Below are 15,182 nucleotides of genomic sequence, written 5' to 3' on the forward strand. Positions count from 1 at the left end.
GCCTGGGTGACAGAGCGAGACTCAGTCTTTAAAAACCAAAAATAAAAATAAATAAAAGATTCTTGTGTAGTCATCTATTTTTCTCAGTTTTCTCACTTTGAGCTTCCAGTATTGCAGATGAAAAGTCCTATACCAATGCGATTTGGTTCCTTTTGTAGATAACTTGCTCTTCCTGTCTAAAAACTTGAAAATGTTTTTCTTTAACCTTGAAATTTGGGCATTTCATGCCTGCCTGTATGTCTTTCTCGTATTTTCCTGCTTCCTTTCAGTCTTCAAGCTCAGATATTTCTGCAGGTTAGCAAAACTTTCTTCTGTCCTTTAATTATTGCCTCTCCTCCATCTAATCATTTTCCCCCTTTTGGAACCAATATAGTTGCATTTTAGGACTACTGAATCTATTCTCCAAGAATCGTATTTTTCTTATTATTTCTGTCTCTTCATATTATTTGCTCCATGCTTTGAAATATTATTTCCACTTATTCTTCCAAGCCACTAATTTGAGTCTCAGCAGTGACTATTCTCTTTCATACATATACTAATTTTTTTTGAAATAGTGTTTTTTAATTTCAGAAAGTTTTTTTTTTTTAATCTTTTTTTCTCTTTTCTTCTTCCTCTTTTTTTTTTTCACTACTTGAATCTCTTTAAGTGCTCCTAATAGTTTAAGTTGTTACACACCTCTTTCAGTGGCTACTGTGCTTTCTGGTGGGCAGGGAACCCAGCTACAATAACCGCATCCCTGCGGAGCGAAGGTTGTCTGCGTCACATTCTTCCAGTGTTCCCATGGTCCTGATCTCTCTGCTCTGGGTGCTTCAAAGCTGGTCTCCACGCAGTTAGAGTGAGGAAGCTCCTCACCAGGTCTCCACACCAGGACTCCCCTCTCTAACCCCAAGTTCAAACCTTTATTTGGTTCCCTGCAGCCTGGCTCCAGCAGCAACATGGCTAAGCAGAGGCAGGTGTCTGGAGATGAGGGTGGAAAAGAGTGAAAATTGCCTTAGAACTGCAGTTCTAAAACTCTAGCGTGCATTAGAACCATCCTCAGGGTTTGTTAATAGAGTTTCTGATTAAGTTGACGGTCAAGCCTGAGAATGTGCATTTCTTTTCTGTTTTGTTTTGTTTTGAGATGGAATCTCACTTTGTCGCCCAGGCTGGAGTGCAGTGGCTCCATCTCAGCTCACTGCAACTTCTGCCTCCTGGGTTCAAGTGATTCTTCTGCCTCAGCCTCCCAAGTAGCTAGAACTAGAGGCATGCGCCATCAGGCCCAGCTAATTTTTTTTTTTTTTTTTTTGTATTTTTAGTAGAGACGGGGTTTCACCATGTTGGCCAGTCTGGTCTTGAACTGCTGACCTCAGGTGATCCACCCACCTCGGCCTCCCAAAGTGCTGGGATTATAGGCATGAGCCACCGCACCTGGCCAGGATTTCCTTTCCATTTTTCAAAGGAACTATTTCATTTGTTCCCTTTCCTTCCACCATCCCTCTCCAAGTCCACAGAACTCCCCAGCAGCTATCCTCTGCCCCAATTCCTTCCTGTTAACTGAAGGAGTTCGCCCTCCTCCCTCTCCTCAAGCCATCTGGCTCAGTCATATCAGTAGCTCTGCGCCCCCCATTCTCCTTTCTACTAGATCGCTCCCAACAGCAGCCAGCTATGCTCCTCCACTCTCCCTAGGTCTAACTGTCCCTGCCCTCACCCACAGCCGCACCAGGCTGCTGTCCCACTTCTCAGCTCCCTGTCACCGCCACACCTCTCCAAAGAGTTGCCTGTCCCCTCTGTTGAGGTTTCCCACGGATCTGCAAAGGGGCCTCTCATATTTTAATGGCAAGCCTTCCTGTCATTTCTCTTCTCATCAGAGGAACCCACTCTAGCACATGACAAATCTGTATGGATTCTTGAAAATAGAGTGCTTTACTCTACCTTTTAAATTTATACAAAGGGTTGGATCAGCTTTATTCAAATATAATTCACATATCATACAATTTGCCCACTTAAAGTGTGCAAGTGAATAATGTTAGTATATTCAGATTTGTGCAACCATCACCGCAGTTAGGTTTGGGTTTTTTTTGTTTTTTGTTTTTTATTTTTTATTGGCCTCCTGCTCCCCAGAGGGTCCCCTGCTTCTGCTGGCTTAATGTCTCAGAACTTTGGTGTTGTTTGTCTCGGACACCACTTTGCCATTCACTATCCAGTGGGTGGTGGTCTTTTGGGCGGTTTGCATGGAGTTGCTGCCGTCCAGGGCATCACCAACACTGAAGTCCTCGCCATCTTCCAGCAGGCAGCAGTAGGTGGCGATCTCAGCCTCCAGCTTGACCTTGATGTTCAGCAGGGCCTCGTACTCCTGGGCCTGTTGCTGTCCCTCTGCCCAGGTCTGTGCCAGCTCTGACTCCAGGTGCAGCAGGATCCCATTGAGCTGCTCCATCTGCAGGGCGTAGCGGGCCTCCACCTCCCTCAGGCTGTTCTCCAAGCTGATCTTCGTATTTCTCATGGAGTCCAGGTCAATCTCCAAGGACTGGACTGTACATCTCAGCTCCGTGAACATCATCTCAGCAGCTCCAAGCTTGGTGGACTGCATGGTGACCACTGTGGTGCTCTCCTCAATCTGCTGAGACCAGTACTTGTCCAGTTATTCTCAGTTCTTCCTAGCCAGCTCATATATTGGGCCCAGATGTCTCCCATGATCTCAGCGAGGTCCTGAGATTTGGGGGCATCTACCTCCATGGTCAACCCCGAGCTAGCAATCTGGGCTTGTAGGCCTTTTACTTCCTCTTCGTGGTTCTTCTTCATGAAGAGCAGGTCCTCCTTGAGAGCCTCGATCTCTGTCTCCAGCTGGAGCTGAGTGACATTGGTGTCATCAGTGACCTTGTGGAGCCCATGAATGTCACTCTCCACAGACTGGTGCATGGCCAGCTCTGTCTCATACTTGACTCTAAAGTCATCAGCAGCAAGATAGGCATTGTGGATCTGCAGAACAATGCAGGCATTGTCCACAGCATTTGTGAAGATCTGAGCCCTCAGGAGGTCTTCGATGGTCTTGAAGTAATGGCTCCAGTCTCTGACCTGAGGTCCCGTCTTCTCCAGGTGCTCCCAGATTTTGCTCTCCAGCTTCTGGTTCTCAGTCTCCAGGCTCCTCATTCTGTCCAGGTAGGAGGCCACTACCTGGTCAGGTTGTTCAGGCTTTGCATGGTCTCCTTGTTCTGGATGCCTCCCACTCCTGCCAGACCCCCGGCCATCTCCACAGCCAGGCCCCCAGCCCCCATGCTGCCCCAGAAGCTGGTGGAGCAGGACACAGAGATGCGGGAACCAGAGCCCCCAGCACCTGCATAGACGCTGGCCATGCTGCTGACCGGCCGGGCGCCATATCTGGGCACCTGGACGGAGCCTACGGACCGGTAGTTGGTGGAGAAGATGGATCAAGTGGTGAAGCTCATGCTGCCCTGGGAGGAGAGTGAGAGGACAGGACTCAGTCTTTGCCGATGACCTTTTTTTTTTCTTTGAGATGGAGTCTCACTCTGTCGCCCAGGACGGAGTGCAGTGGAACAATCCCAGCTCACTACAACCTCTGCCTCCTGGGTTCAAGCGATTCTCCTGCCTCAGCCTCCCGAGTAGCTGGGATTGCAGGTACATGCCATCACGCCCAGCTAATTTTTGTATTTTTAGTAGATACGGAGTTTTACTGTGTTGGTCAGACTGGTCTCAAAATGCTGACCTCGTGATCCACCCACCTCGGCCTCCCAAAGTGCTGGGATTACATATGTGAGCCACTGCACCCGGCAGTTAGTACATTTTTATCACTGACCCCCGAAATCTCACACCCACTAGTGCTCACTCTCCATGTCCTGAAAACCTCCCAGCCTTGGGCAACCACTGATTTACCTTCTGGATATTTCTTTTCTTTTTCTTTCTTCTTTTTTTTTTCTTTTTTTGAGACAGGGTCTTACTCTGTCTCTCAGACAATGGTGTCTGGAAGCAGTGGTACCATCATAGCTCACTGCAACATTGAACTCCCCACACAAGCAACCCTTCTACCTCAGTCTCCTGAGTAGATGAGACCACAGGTGTGCACCACCATGCCCAGTTAGCTTTTATATTTTTTAAATTTGGTTTTTTGTTTTTGTAAGGATTGGGTTTTGCCATGTCGCCAGGCTGGTCTCGAACTCCTGGGCTTAAGTGATCTGCCCACCTCAGCCTCCCAAAGTGCTGGGATTACAGGTATGAGCCACCATGCCTGGTCCATTCTGCATATTTCACACAAATGAAATCAGGCATCAGTGGTGGGGATGGCTGTAGGCCGGGGTTGCTGACTGCCAAGCTAGGAGGAGGCCCAGTGCCCAGAATCTCGGTGGGTGCTGCCCAAGCACGGCCTGTGCCATGCCCCTCTCCACCACCTCCTCAGAGCACTTCGACCATCTGCACGAGATGTGCCTCCACCTCCGTGAGGACCTACAAGTAGTGCACTAGTGGCTGCTGGGCATGGAAATTGATCAGAGATTTTGATGAAAAGCAACAGGAAGCAAATGAAATGCTGGCACAGATGGAGGAGGAACTACATTATGGACCCCTATGTTTCTATAACCCCATGATGTCTAAGCTTCAAGATTACCAGAAGGACCTTGCCCAACTCCATCTGGAGTGAGAAGTACACCTTTAACAGTCACGCCTGGGGGCTGAGGAGACATGACAGATGGCACATATGCTGTAGAGAATGAGCATATGAATAGGCTACAGTCTCAAAGGGCAATGCTTCTCCAAGGCACCAAAAGCCTGAGCCGGGCCACCTAAGAGACTGACCAGATTGGCTCAGAAATCACAGGAGAGCTGGGGAAACAACAGGACCAGTATGAACATACCAAAAGTACACTGGGAAACACAAGTGAAAACGTGTGCAAAAGTCAAAAGATTCTCCCTTCAAGGTCCAGAAGAATGGCAACCAACAAGCTTCTGCTTTCCATTGACATCCCGGGAGGCCGGGTTTACTTTGCGTTCTTTTGCAAGCATGGGACTTGCAATAGGAAAGGGTTGTGGGGCCGGGCGTGGTGGCTCATGCCTGTAATCCAAGCACTTTGGAGGCCAAGGTGGGCGGATCACCTGAGGTCAGGAGTTCAAGACCAAGACCAGCCTGACCAACATGGTGAAACCCTGTCTTTATTTAAAAAAAAAAAAAAAAAAAAAAAAAGGAAAACGTTGTGGACCAGAACTTTGACCTTGGGAATGCATGGTGTTAGGGATGCAGATGGAATGAGCAGGTTGCTGCTGTGGGCTAACAGTTCAAGGATGCACTGTGTGGCCAGACTGGGAGAAAGGAGGGCAGATGGACAGCCACTTAAATGAGAAGCGACAGCAACAAGACCAGTATGATATGCCAAGGTAATAAAGCTGTTTATGACTTCTTTAAAAATAAATAATCCTGGCCAACATAGCAAGACCTCATCGCTACTAAAAATGAAAAAAAAAAAATTAGCCGGGTGTTGTGGCCACACTTGTAGTCCCAGCCAAGCAATTTGCTGCCTCCACCTTCCAGAGTGTTGGGACTGCAGGCGTGAGCCACTGCACCCGGTCCTTTATTTCTTTTTTGTAATCAACTCCCAGGTGCCTGGATGTTCCTTCTTATTGTCAAATTATATTCCATTGTATGGATATACCACATTTTATATATCCATTCACCAGTGACAGAATTGAGTTTTTTCCACGTTCTTGGCTATTCTGAATAAAGCTGCTATGAATGTTTGTGTACAACTCTTTGCATCAACAAATTTTTTTTACTTCTCTTGGTTATATACCTGGAAGTAGAATTACTGGGTCATATGATAACTCTACATTTACTCATTTGAGGAACTGCTAGACTGTTTTCCAAAGTGGCTGCAGCAGTCAATAATCCCGCCGGCAGCGTATGAGGGTTCCAGCTTCCCACATACTCACCAAAACTTGGTTCTTCTCTCTTTCTGGTTATAGCCGTCTCTATGTGAAGTGGGGCCTCCTGTGGTTTTGATCTGCATTTCCCTGATGACTAACGGTGTTATGTGCTGACTGATGATTTGTATATCTTCTTTGGAGAAATGTCTATTCAAATCCTTAGCCAACTTTTCAATTGGAATATTTGTCTTTATATTATTGAGTTGTAAGAGTTATTTATATGTTCTTTATATAAGTCCTTGATCAGATACATGAAGTACAAATACTGTCTTTCATTCTATAGATTGTCATTTCGCTTTCTTGATGGGATCTTTTGAAGTGTAAAAGTTTTTAATTTTGATGATCTCCAGTTTACCTATTTTTTCTTTCGTTGCTTGTGCTTTCAGTGTCATATCTAACCTAACCCAGGCTCCCAAAGATCTATTCCTATATTTTCTTCTAAGAGTTTTATGGTTTTAGCTCTTAAGTATATATCTATGATCCATTATGAGTTAATTTTGGGGTACGATATAAGAAAAAATTACATTCTTTTACATGTAAATATCTAGTTGTCTCAGCAACTTTTGTTAAAAGGACTATTCTTTCTCCAGTGAATTGTCTTGGAGTCTTTTTTTAAAATTTATTTTATTTTACTTATTTTTTTTTTTTTTTTTTTTAGAGATGGGTTCTCATTATGTCACCCAGGCTGCAGTGACGTGATCACGGCTCACTGCAGCCTCAACTTCCTGGACTCTGGTGATCCTCCCACCTCAGCTTCCCAAGTAGCTAGAACTACAGGCATGTGCCACCACACCTGGCTAATTTTTTTAGTTTTTTGTAGAGACAAGGTCTCACCATGTTGCTCAAGCTGGTCTCAAACTCCTGAACTCAAGCTACCCTCCTGTCTGACCTCCCAAAGTGCTGGGATTACAGGCATGAGCCACCATGCCTGACTGTCCTGACATTCTTGTTGAAAGTCAACTGACTCAATATGAGGGCTTATTTCTAGATTCTGTTTTATTCCATTGATATACATGTGTATCTTGTAGACTATACTGTTTTGAAACTTCTGTAGTTTTGTAGTACGTTTTGAAATCGGGAAGTATGAGTTCTCCAAGTTTATTCTTTTCTTTCAAGATTGTTCTGGCTATTATGGTTTCTTGCATTTCCATATGAATTTTGAATTAGCTTGTCAATTTCTGCAAAGAAGCCAACTGGGGTGATGATAGAGATTGTGTTCAATCTATAGATCCACTAACCTGAAATGTCTTTCCATTTACTTAGATCTTCTTTAATTTCTTTCCACAATGTGTTGTAGCTTTCAGAGTATACATTCTACACTTGTTTTATTAAACTGGTTCCTAAGTATTTTATTCTTTTTGATGTTCTTGTAAATAAAATTATTTTATAAATTTCATTCTTAGATTGTTCATTTTAATGTACAGAAACACAACTGATCTGTATGTTGATCTGTTATTTATTTATTTATTTATTTATTAAAAAATAGAGACAGGCCAGGCATGGTGGCACACGCCTGTAATCCCAGCACTTTGGGAGGCCGAGGCAAGTGGATCATGAGGTCAGGTGTTCGAGACCAGCCTGGCCAATACAGTGAAACCCCGTCTCTACTAAAAATACAAAAAATTAGCCGGGCATGGTGGCGGGCACCTGTAATCCCAGCTACTCAGGAGGCTGAGGCAGAAGAATTGCTTGAACCTGGGAGGCAGAGGTTGCAGTGAGTGGAGATCATGCCACTGCACTCCAGCCCAAGTGACAGTGCGAGACTCCATCTCGGGGGAAAAAAAAAATAGAGACAAAGTCTCACTATGTTGCCCCAGCTGGTCTTAAACTTCTGGGCTCAAGTGATTCACCCGCTTCCACCTCCCAAAGTGATAGAATTCCAGATGGGAGCCCATGTGCCCAGCTATATATGAAATAAATTTCATTTTCTTACCTAATTGCCCTGGACAGAGCCTGTAGTACAGTGTTGAATAAAAGTAGGGAGAGTGGACATTCTTGTCTTCTTCCTGATCTCAGAGGGAAAACATTTAGACTTTCACCATTAGGTGTGACATTAGCAGAGGGTTTTTGCAGCTACCCTTTATAAGGTTGAGAAAAATCCCCCTCAATAACTAATTTGTTGAGTTTTTTTCTTTAATCAAGGAGTGTTGGATTTTGTCAAATGATTTTTCTGTGTGTATTGAGATCATCAATAGACCACAATGAAATGTGGGTTTTGTCCTCTATTCTATTGATATGGCATAATACATTAATTGATTTTGGATGTCAAACCAACCTTGCATTTCTGAGACAAAACCTACTTTGTCATGGTATATAATCCTTTTTATATGTTGCTGAATTGGTTTGCTAGTTCAGAATTTTTGCATCTAAATTCATAGGACATATTGGTATGTAGTTTTCTTCTGATGTTTTTGTCTGGTTTCGGTATTAGGATTAATACTGCCCTCATAGAATGAGTTTAGAAGTATTCTCTCTTCTGTTTTTTGGAAGAGTTTGTGAAGAACTGGTGTTAAGTCTTTAATGTTTTGTAGAATTCACCATTAAAGTCTTCACTTTTCTTTGTGAAATGCTTTTAAATTACTAATCCAATTTCTTTTCCTCTTTTTATTATAGGTCTATTCAGAATTTATATTTCTTTCTTGAATCAATTTCAGTAGTTTGTGGTTTTCTAGGAATTTGTCTGTTTCATCTACTAGTAAGACAAAAATTAGCCTGGCATGGTGGTGTGCACCTGTAGTCCCAGCTACTCAGGGGGCTGAGGTAGGAGAATAGCTTGAACCCAGAAGGCAGAGGTTGCAGTGAGCTGAGATCGTGCCACTGAACTCCAGCCTGGGTGACAGAGCAAGACTCTGTCTCAGAATAATAATAATAATAAATAAATAAATATTGAGATCCCTGGCCAGGCAGGGTGGCTCATGTCTGTAATCCTAGCACTTTGGGAGGCCAAGGTGGGTGGATCACTTGAGGTCAGGAGTTCAAAACCACCCTGGACAACATGGTGAAACCCCGTCTCTACTAAAAATACAAAAAAGTTAGCCAGATATGGTGGTGCGTACCTGTAACCCCAGCTACTTGGGAGCCTCTCACTATGCTGCCCAGGCTGGTCTTAAACTCCTGGGGTCAAGCAATCCACCCACTTCCACCTCCCAAAGTATTGGGAGGTTGAAGTAGGAGAATCACTTGAACCTGGGAGATGGAGGTTGCAGTGAGTAGAGATCACACCACTGCACTCCAGCCTGGGTGACAGAGCAAGGCTCCACCTCAAAAAAAAAAAAAAAAAATTGAGATTCCTTAGACTGTCTTCAGAAAAAAGGACAGACCACAGATTTTTCCTGTGGTTCTGTATTCTTTTTTCAGGGTGTGTCCTTAATCTTGACAAATAAACCTCTTAAAATAATTGAGACTCACCTTGGTCACTTTCTTTGACTTACAATATGTTGAATTACATTAATTAATTTTTGAAAAAATAGAGAAAATCAAACCAACATTGAATTCCTAGGATAAACTCCACTTAGTTATGAGGTATGTTTTTCTATACCATTAGATCCAATTTACTACAGTTGTTTTAAGGATTTTTGTATCTGTATCATGGTAGATACTGGTCTGTAGTTTTCTTGAAATGTCTTTATCTAATTTTCATGTCATATTCCTATTTGATAACACATTCTGGGCAATAAGACACATCTCAATAAATGTAAAAGGATGCAAATGATACAAAGTATGTTTTCTGACCAAAATAGTTTAAATTAGAAATCAACGGCTGGGCATGGTGGTTCACACCTGTAATCCCAGCACTTTGGGAGGCTGAGGCGGGCGGATCTCGAGGTCAGGAGATCGAGACCATCTTGGCCAACATGGTGAAACCCCGTCTCTACAAAAAAAATACAAATAAATTAGCTGGGCATGGTGGCACATGCCTATAGCCCCAGCTACTCAGGAGGCTGAGCCAGGAGAATCACTTGAACCTGAGAGGTGGAGGTTGCAGTAAGCAGAGATCTCACCACTGCACTCCAGCCAGAGGGAGACTCCATTTCAAAAAATAAAATAAAATAAATCAACAACAGAGACTGGGCATGGTGGCTTGCACCTGTAATTCCAGCATTTTGGGAGGCGAAGGCAGATTGCTTGAGCCCAGGAGTTTGACAGGTATGCACCACCATGCTTGGCTAATGTTTGTATTTTTTGTAGAGGCAGGGCTGAGTTCTTTAAAAATTAGCTGGGAATGGTAGTGCACACCTATAGTCTCAACTACTTGGGAGGCTGAGGTGGGAAGATTGCTTGAGCCCTGGAGGTTGAGGTTGCAGTGAGCTGAAATCACACTGCTGCACTCCAGCCTGGGCAACAGAGTGAGACCCTGTCTCAAAACGAACAAACAAACAATAACAGAAAGATATCTGGAAAGTTCCCAAATATTTGGAATCTGAAGAACACACTTCTAAATAATCCATAAATCAAAGAAATTAGAAGGGAAAATAAAAAGTATTTTGAACCAAATGAAAATAAAAACAACATATTAAAATGTATGGGATAACATTTATGGGATAAAACTGAAGTTGGAAGGCCAGGCGCGGTGCCTCACACCTGTAATCCCAGCACTTTGGGAGGCCAAGGCTGGTGGATCACCTGAGGTCGGCAGTTTGAGACCAGTCTGACCAACATGGAGAAACTCTGTCTCTACTAAAAAATACGAAATTAGCTGGGCGTGGTGGCGCACGCCTGTAATCCCAGCTACTTGGGAGCTGAAGCAGGAGAATCGCTTGAACTTAGGAGGCAGAGGTTGCAGTGAACCAAGATCTAGCCATTGCTCTCCAGCCTGGGCAACAAGAGTGAAACTCCATCTTGGAAAAAAAAGCAAAAACTGAAGTTGGATCAGGAGTGGTGGCTCACACCTGTAATTCCAGCACTTTGGGAGGCCTAGGCAGGTAGATCACTTGAAGCCAGGGGTTCGAGACCAGCCTAGCCAACATGGTGAAACCCCATTTCTAATAAAATTTTTTTAATTGTTTAAAGAAGAAGAAAAAAAATGAAGCAGCACTTAGAAATTTAAAGCACTGAATGCCCATAGTAGAAGAAAAGAAAAATCTAAAACCAATGTCCCCCGCTTCCACCTTAACAAACTAGAAAAGAAGAGGAAATTACACTCAAAATAAGTAGAATAAAGGAAATAGTAGATTAAAGCAGAAATCAGTTAAGTAGACAACAATAAAAACACTCAGTAAAACCAAGCCTGGTTCTTTGAGAAGATCAGTTGCAATTGTATTAGTCAGGATTCTCCAGAGAAACAGAGCCCATTAGGATATGCGTAAATGTATAAGAGATTATCGTGGGAATTGGCTTGCATATTATGGAGGTCAAGAATTCCCATGATATGCCATCTGTAAGCTGGAGAATCCGGAAAGCTAGGGGTGTTATTCAATCAGAGTCCAAGGGCATGAGAACTAGGGCAGCAGTGGCAAAGCTCCCAGTCTGAGGCCAAAGGCCTGAGAACCAGGGCAGGGAATGGTGTAACCCCAGAGTCCAAAGGCCTGAGAACCAGGACCTCCAGTGTCCTCAGGTGAGTGCCACGGGCATAAGATTGATGTCCCAGCTAAAGAAGAGAGAGAATGTGCCCTTTTTTCACCTTTCGGTTCTATCGAGCCCTCAGTGATTGGATGATACCTGTCCCCATTGATGAGAAAGGATCTTCTTTCCTCAGTCCACCAATTCAAATGCAAGCTTTTCTAGAGACAGCCTCACAGGCACACCCAGAAATAAAGTCTACCAGCTCCCTAACCTAGACCAGCTGACATATAACATCAACTATCACAGGCCAGGCATGGGGGCTCATGTCCCTAATCCCAGCACTTTGCGAAGCTGAGGCAGGAGGTTCATTTGAGCCCAGCCTGGCCAACATAGCAAAACACCATCCCAGGCCAGGGACAGTGGCTCATGTCTGTAATCACAGCACTTTGAAAGGCCGAGGCAGGCAGATCACTTGAGGTCAGAAGTTCGAGACTGACCTGGCCAACACAGTGAAATCCCATCTCTACTAAAAAAAAATACAAAAATTAGCCTGGTATGGTTGCGCACTTCTGTAGTCCCAGCTACCTGGGAGGCTGAGGCAGGGGAACAGCTTGAACCCAGGAGGCAGAGGTTACAGTGAGATAAAATCATACCATTGCACTCCAGCCTGGGCAACAGAGCAAGACTTCATAAAAAAAAAAAAAATCACAGCAATAAACTTTGCACTAAAATGAACAGAAAAAAAGGGAGAAAACACAAATAATTAATATCAGAAATGAAAAAACTGACAATACAGATTCTTTAGAACTAAAAGGATAATAAGGAAACAAGTTTATGTCAATAAATCCTGAAACTTAAATGAAATAGACAAATTTCTGGCCAAGTTTGGTGGCCCATGCCTATAATCTCAGCTCTTGGGAGAGTGAAGCGGGAGAATTGCTTAAGGCCAGAAGTTCGAGACCAGCCTGGGCAACAAAGTGAGACCCCATTTCTACAAAAAAAAAAAAAGCAAAAAAAATTAGCCAGACATGACAGCATGCTTTTGTAGTCTCAGCTACTCTCAGGAAGCTGAAGTGGAAGGATCGCCTGAACCCGGGAGTTCGAGACCAGCCTGGGAGACAGAGTGAGACCCTATCTCAAAAAAGATAAAAAAGAAAATAAATAGACTTTTTTTTTTTAAACTGCTTTTTGTGGAACAGGGCTACCTCATAGGCAGTGTGCCCAAGACAAATTTATTTCTTTTTTTCTTTAAACAGGGTCTCAATCTGTCACCTAGGCTGGAGTGCAGTGGCATGATTTCAGCTCACCGCAACCTCTGTTTCCTGGGCTCAAGTGATTCTCTAGCCTCAGCCTCTCGTGTAGCTGGGATTACAAGCATAAGCCACCAAAGCTTGGCTAATTTTTTTTTTTTTTTTTTTTTGTAGAGATGCTGTTTCACCGTGTTGCCCAGGCTGATCTCAAACACCTGAGCTCAAAGCAATCCACCCACCTTAGACTCCCGAAGTGCTGGGATTACTGGTGTGAGCCACCATGCCTGGCCGCCAAAACAAATTTCTTAACAGACAAAAACTACCAAAGTTTACTCAAGAAGAAACAGTCCTGAATAGCCATTATTTATTAAAGAAAGTGAATTTGTAGTTCAAAATCTTCCCCGAGAGAAAATCCCAGTGTTGGGATATCCCAGACATAATCCTCACGTCTATCTACACGGACAGACAGCAACAGCACCCAAACCACCTCCATTTGACATTAAAAAACACTTCAACTCCTGAGCTAACTTTAAAATGTATGTTGTTACAAGAAAAGCTAAAAATAACATGCTACAAATTAAGGAAGTATGCAGGCTAATTATGTTGGCACCGGAGAATTTGCTAAAAGTAAATTCCAGGAATATTTTCAAAAGTGGGTCATCAGACTGACTGGACCCCTGTAACATGTGGAAACTGGATCTGAAGAGCTGACAAAATCGCCTAGAAAAGAAAGTACAGAATTACTGTATATGTTGGGATGAAATAAAGAAATGTTAGCTGCACCTGGTAGCATTCAGCTGTAGTCCTAGCTACTTGTGAGGCTGAGGCAGGAGAATTGCTTGAGCCCAGGAGTTGCAGGCAGCAGTGGGCTATGATCATGTCACTGCACTCCAGCCAGGGTAACAAAACAAGACCTTTTCTCTTAAAAAAAAAAAAAAAGTGGTGAGTGTTTTGTCTTGGTTTGTTTTGTTTTGCCATCCAGGATGGAGCACAGTGGCGTAATCTAGGCTAATTTTTTTATTTTTAGTAGAGACAGGGTTTCACCATGTGAGCCAGGCTGGTCTCAAACTCCTGGCTTCAGGTGATCCGCTTCTTGGCCTCCCAAAGTGCTGGGATTACAGACATGAGCCATTGTGTCTGGCCAGGATATGGTGGTTTATACAAACAAATCATTTTCCTCTTGGAATAAAATATATCTTTTGCTTAAGAAGCGGACACTTCTGTGACCTTGTCAAGAACCATAGCTTTATCCAGCCTCAGCTGCCTTACTTGTAAACTACGGGTTGAAAAGTTGCCTAAAGGCCAACATCATACCAGAGGAGTACTTGTGCTGGCTGGGCAACTCCACGGGCCATAATTCTATGAAACTTGTAATACTAACGCTAAATCAGGGGTTGTGAAAACGCTGCCATCTTTATACAAAACCCAATCTCCATGTTCCTCCACTTAACATTTAAAAACTCTCTAGAAAGGAGGGTGGGTTAATCAGGCACCACAACTCTGTGCCTCATTCCCCCGCCCCCTCTGTTACCAGCCACGCTCCCTGCTCCGCCTCTTCCAGTCCCGGGGGAACATCACTTCCTCCTCTTTAGGCTCTGGCCCAGCATTTCCCTTAGCATAGCTAAGATGGGTTGGGAGTTCCAGAAGGATGTTAGTTTAAAATTTAAAGGTACTGAACATAATCAGTAGCAATGTACACATCTGGTGCCTAGATTGTGTTTTCGAAATACTGTTCTCCACTAAAAGGAACCAGAGCTTTCTGAAGACCTGGTTGAACTCAAGACTGGGGCAGACAAGGAGAAAGATTAGCCTGAAACATTTTTGTGGTGCCAGGAAATAAGGCAGTGCCGAAAAAAAAAAAAGAAGCAACATTAGCCGGGCGAGGTGGCTCACGCCTGTAATGCCTGTACTTTGGGCGGCCAAGGCGGGTGGATCACTTGAGGTCAGGAGTTCAAGACCAGCCTGGCTAACATGGTGAAACCCCATGTCTACTAAAAATACAAAAATTAGCCAGGCGTGGTGGCGGATGCCTGTAATCCCAGCTACTCAGGAGGTTGAGGCAGGAGAATCGCTTGAACCCAGGAGGCAGAGGTTGCAATGAGCCAAGATCATCCCACTGCACTCCAGCCTAGGTGACAGAGCGAGACTCCATCTCAAAAAAAAAAAAAGAAAAAAAAGTTATGTCAAAAGACATGGAAGTGCTGGATGGCTCATGCCTGTAGTCCCAGCACCTTGGGAGGCCAAGGTGGGAGGATCACTTAAGGCCAGGATTGGAGACTGACCTGGGCAACATTGTGAGATCCTGTCTTCACACACAAAGTTGTTTTTTTTTTACAAAAAAATTTTTTTAAAGGACATGGAAGCCAGATTAAAGGGGCTCCCTCTGGCCAAAACTGGAATAATTTGAGTATTAAAATAAGTAAGAACAGAAATTAATTATGATCTATTGAATAAAACTAGGGTCCATATTGATAATACACATGAATGAATAAGGAGAGGGAAGGGCTTTTTTTAATATAGTCTAAT

General features: G+C 43.8%; 2 pseudogenes; one reads left to right on the top strand and one right to left on the bottom strand.

Moving 5' to 3' along the window:
* Positions 1 to 2,122: 2,122 nt before the first annotated feature.
* On the bottom strand, positions 2,123 to 3,422 carry LOC105715856 (keratin, type I cytoskeletal 18-like; annotated as a pseudogene).
* A 922-nt stretch (positions 3,423 to 4,344) lies between these two features.
* LOC105715987 (vesicle transport through interaction with t-SNAREs homolog 1B-like) lies at positions 4,345 to 14,277 on the top strand (annotated as a pseudogene).
* Positions 14,278 to 15,182: the final 905 nt, after the last annotated feature.

The sequence above is a fragment of the Aotus nancymaae genome, unplaced genomic scaffold (genome assembly GCF_030222135.1).
Source record: "Aotus nancymaae isolate 86718 unplaced genomic scaffold, 86718_ANA_hifiasm-v0.15.2.pri h1tg000016l, whole genome shotgun sequence".
Lineage (NCBI taxonomy): Eukaryota > Metazoa > Chordata > Mammalia > Primates > Aotidae > Aotus > Aotus nancymaae.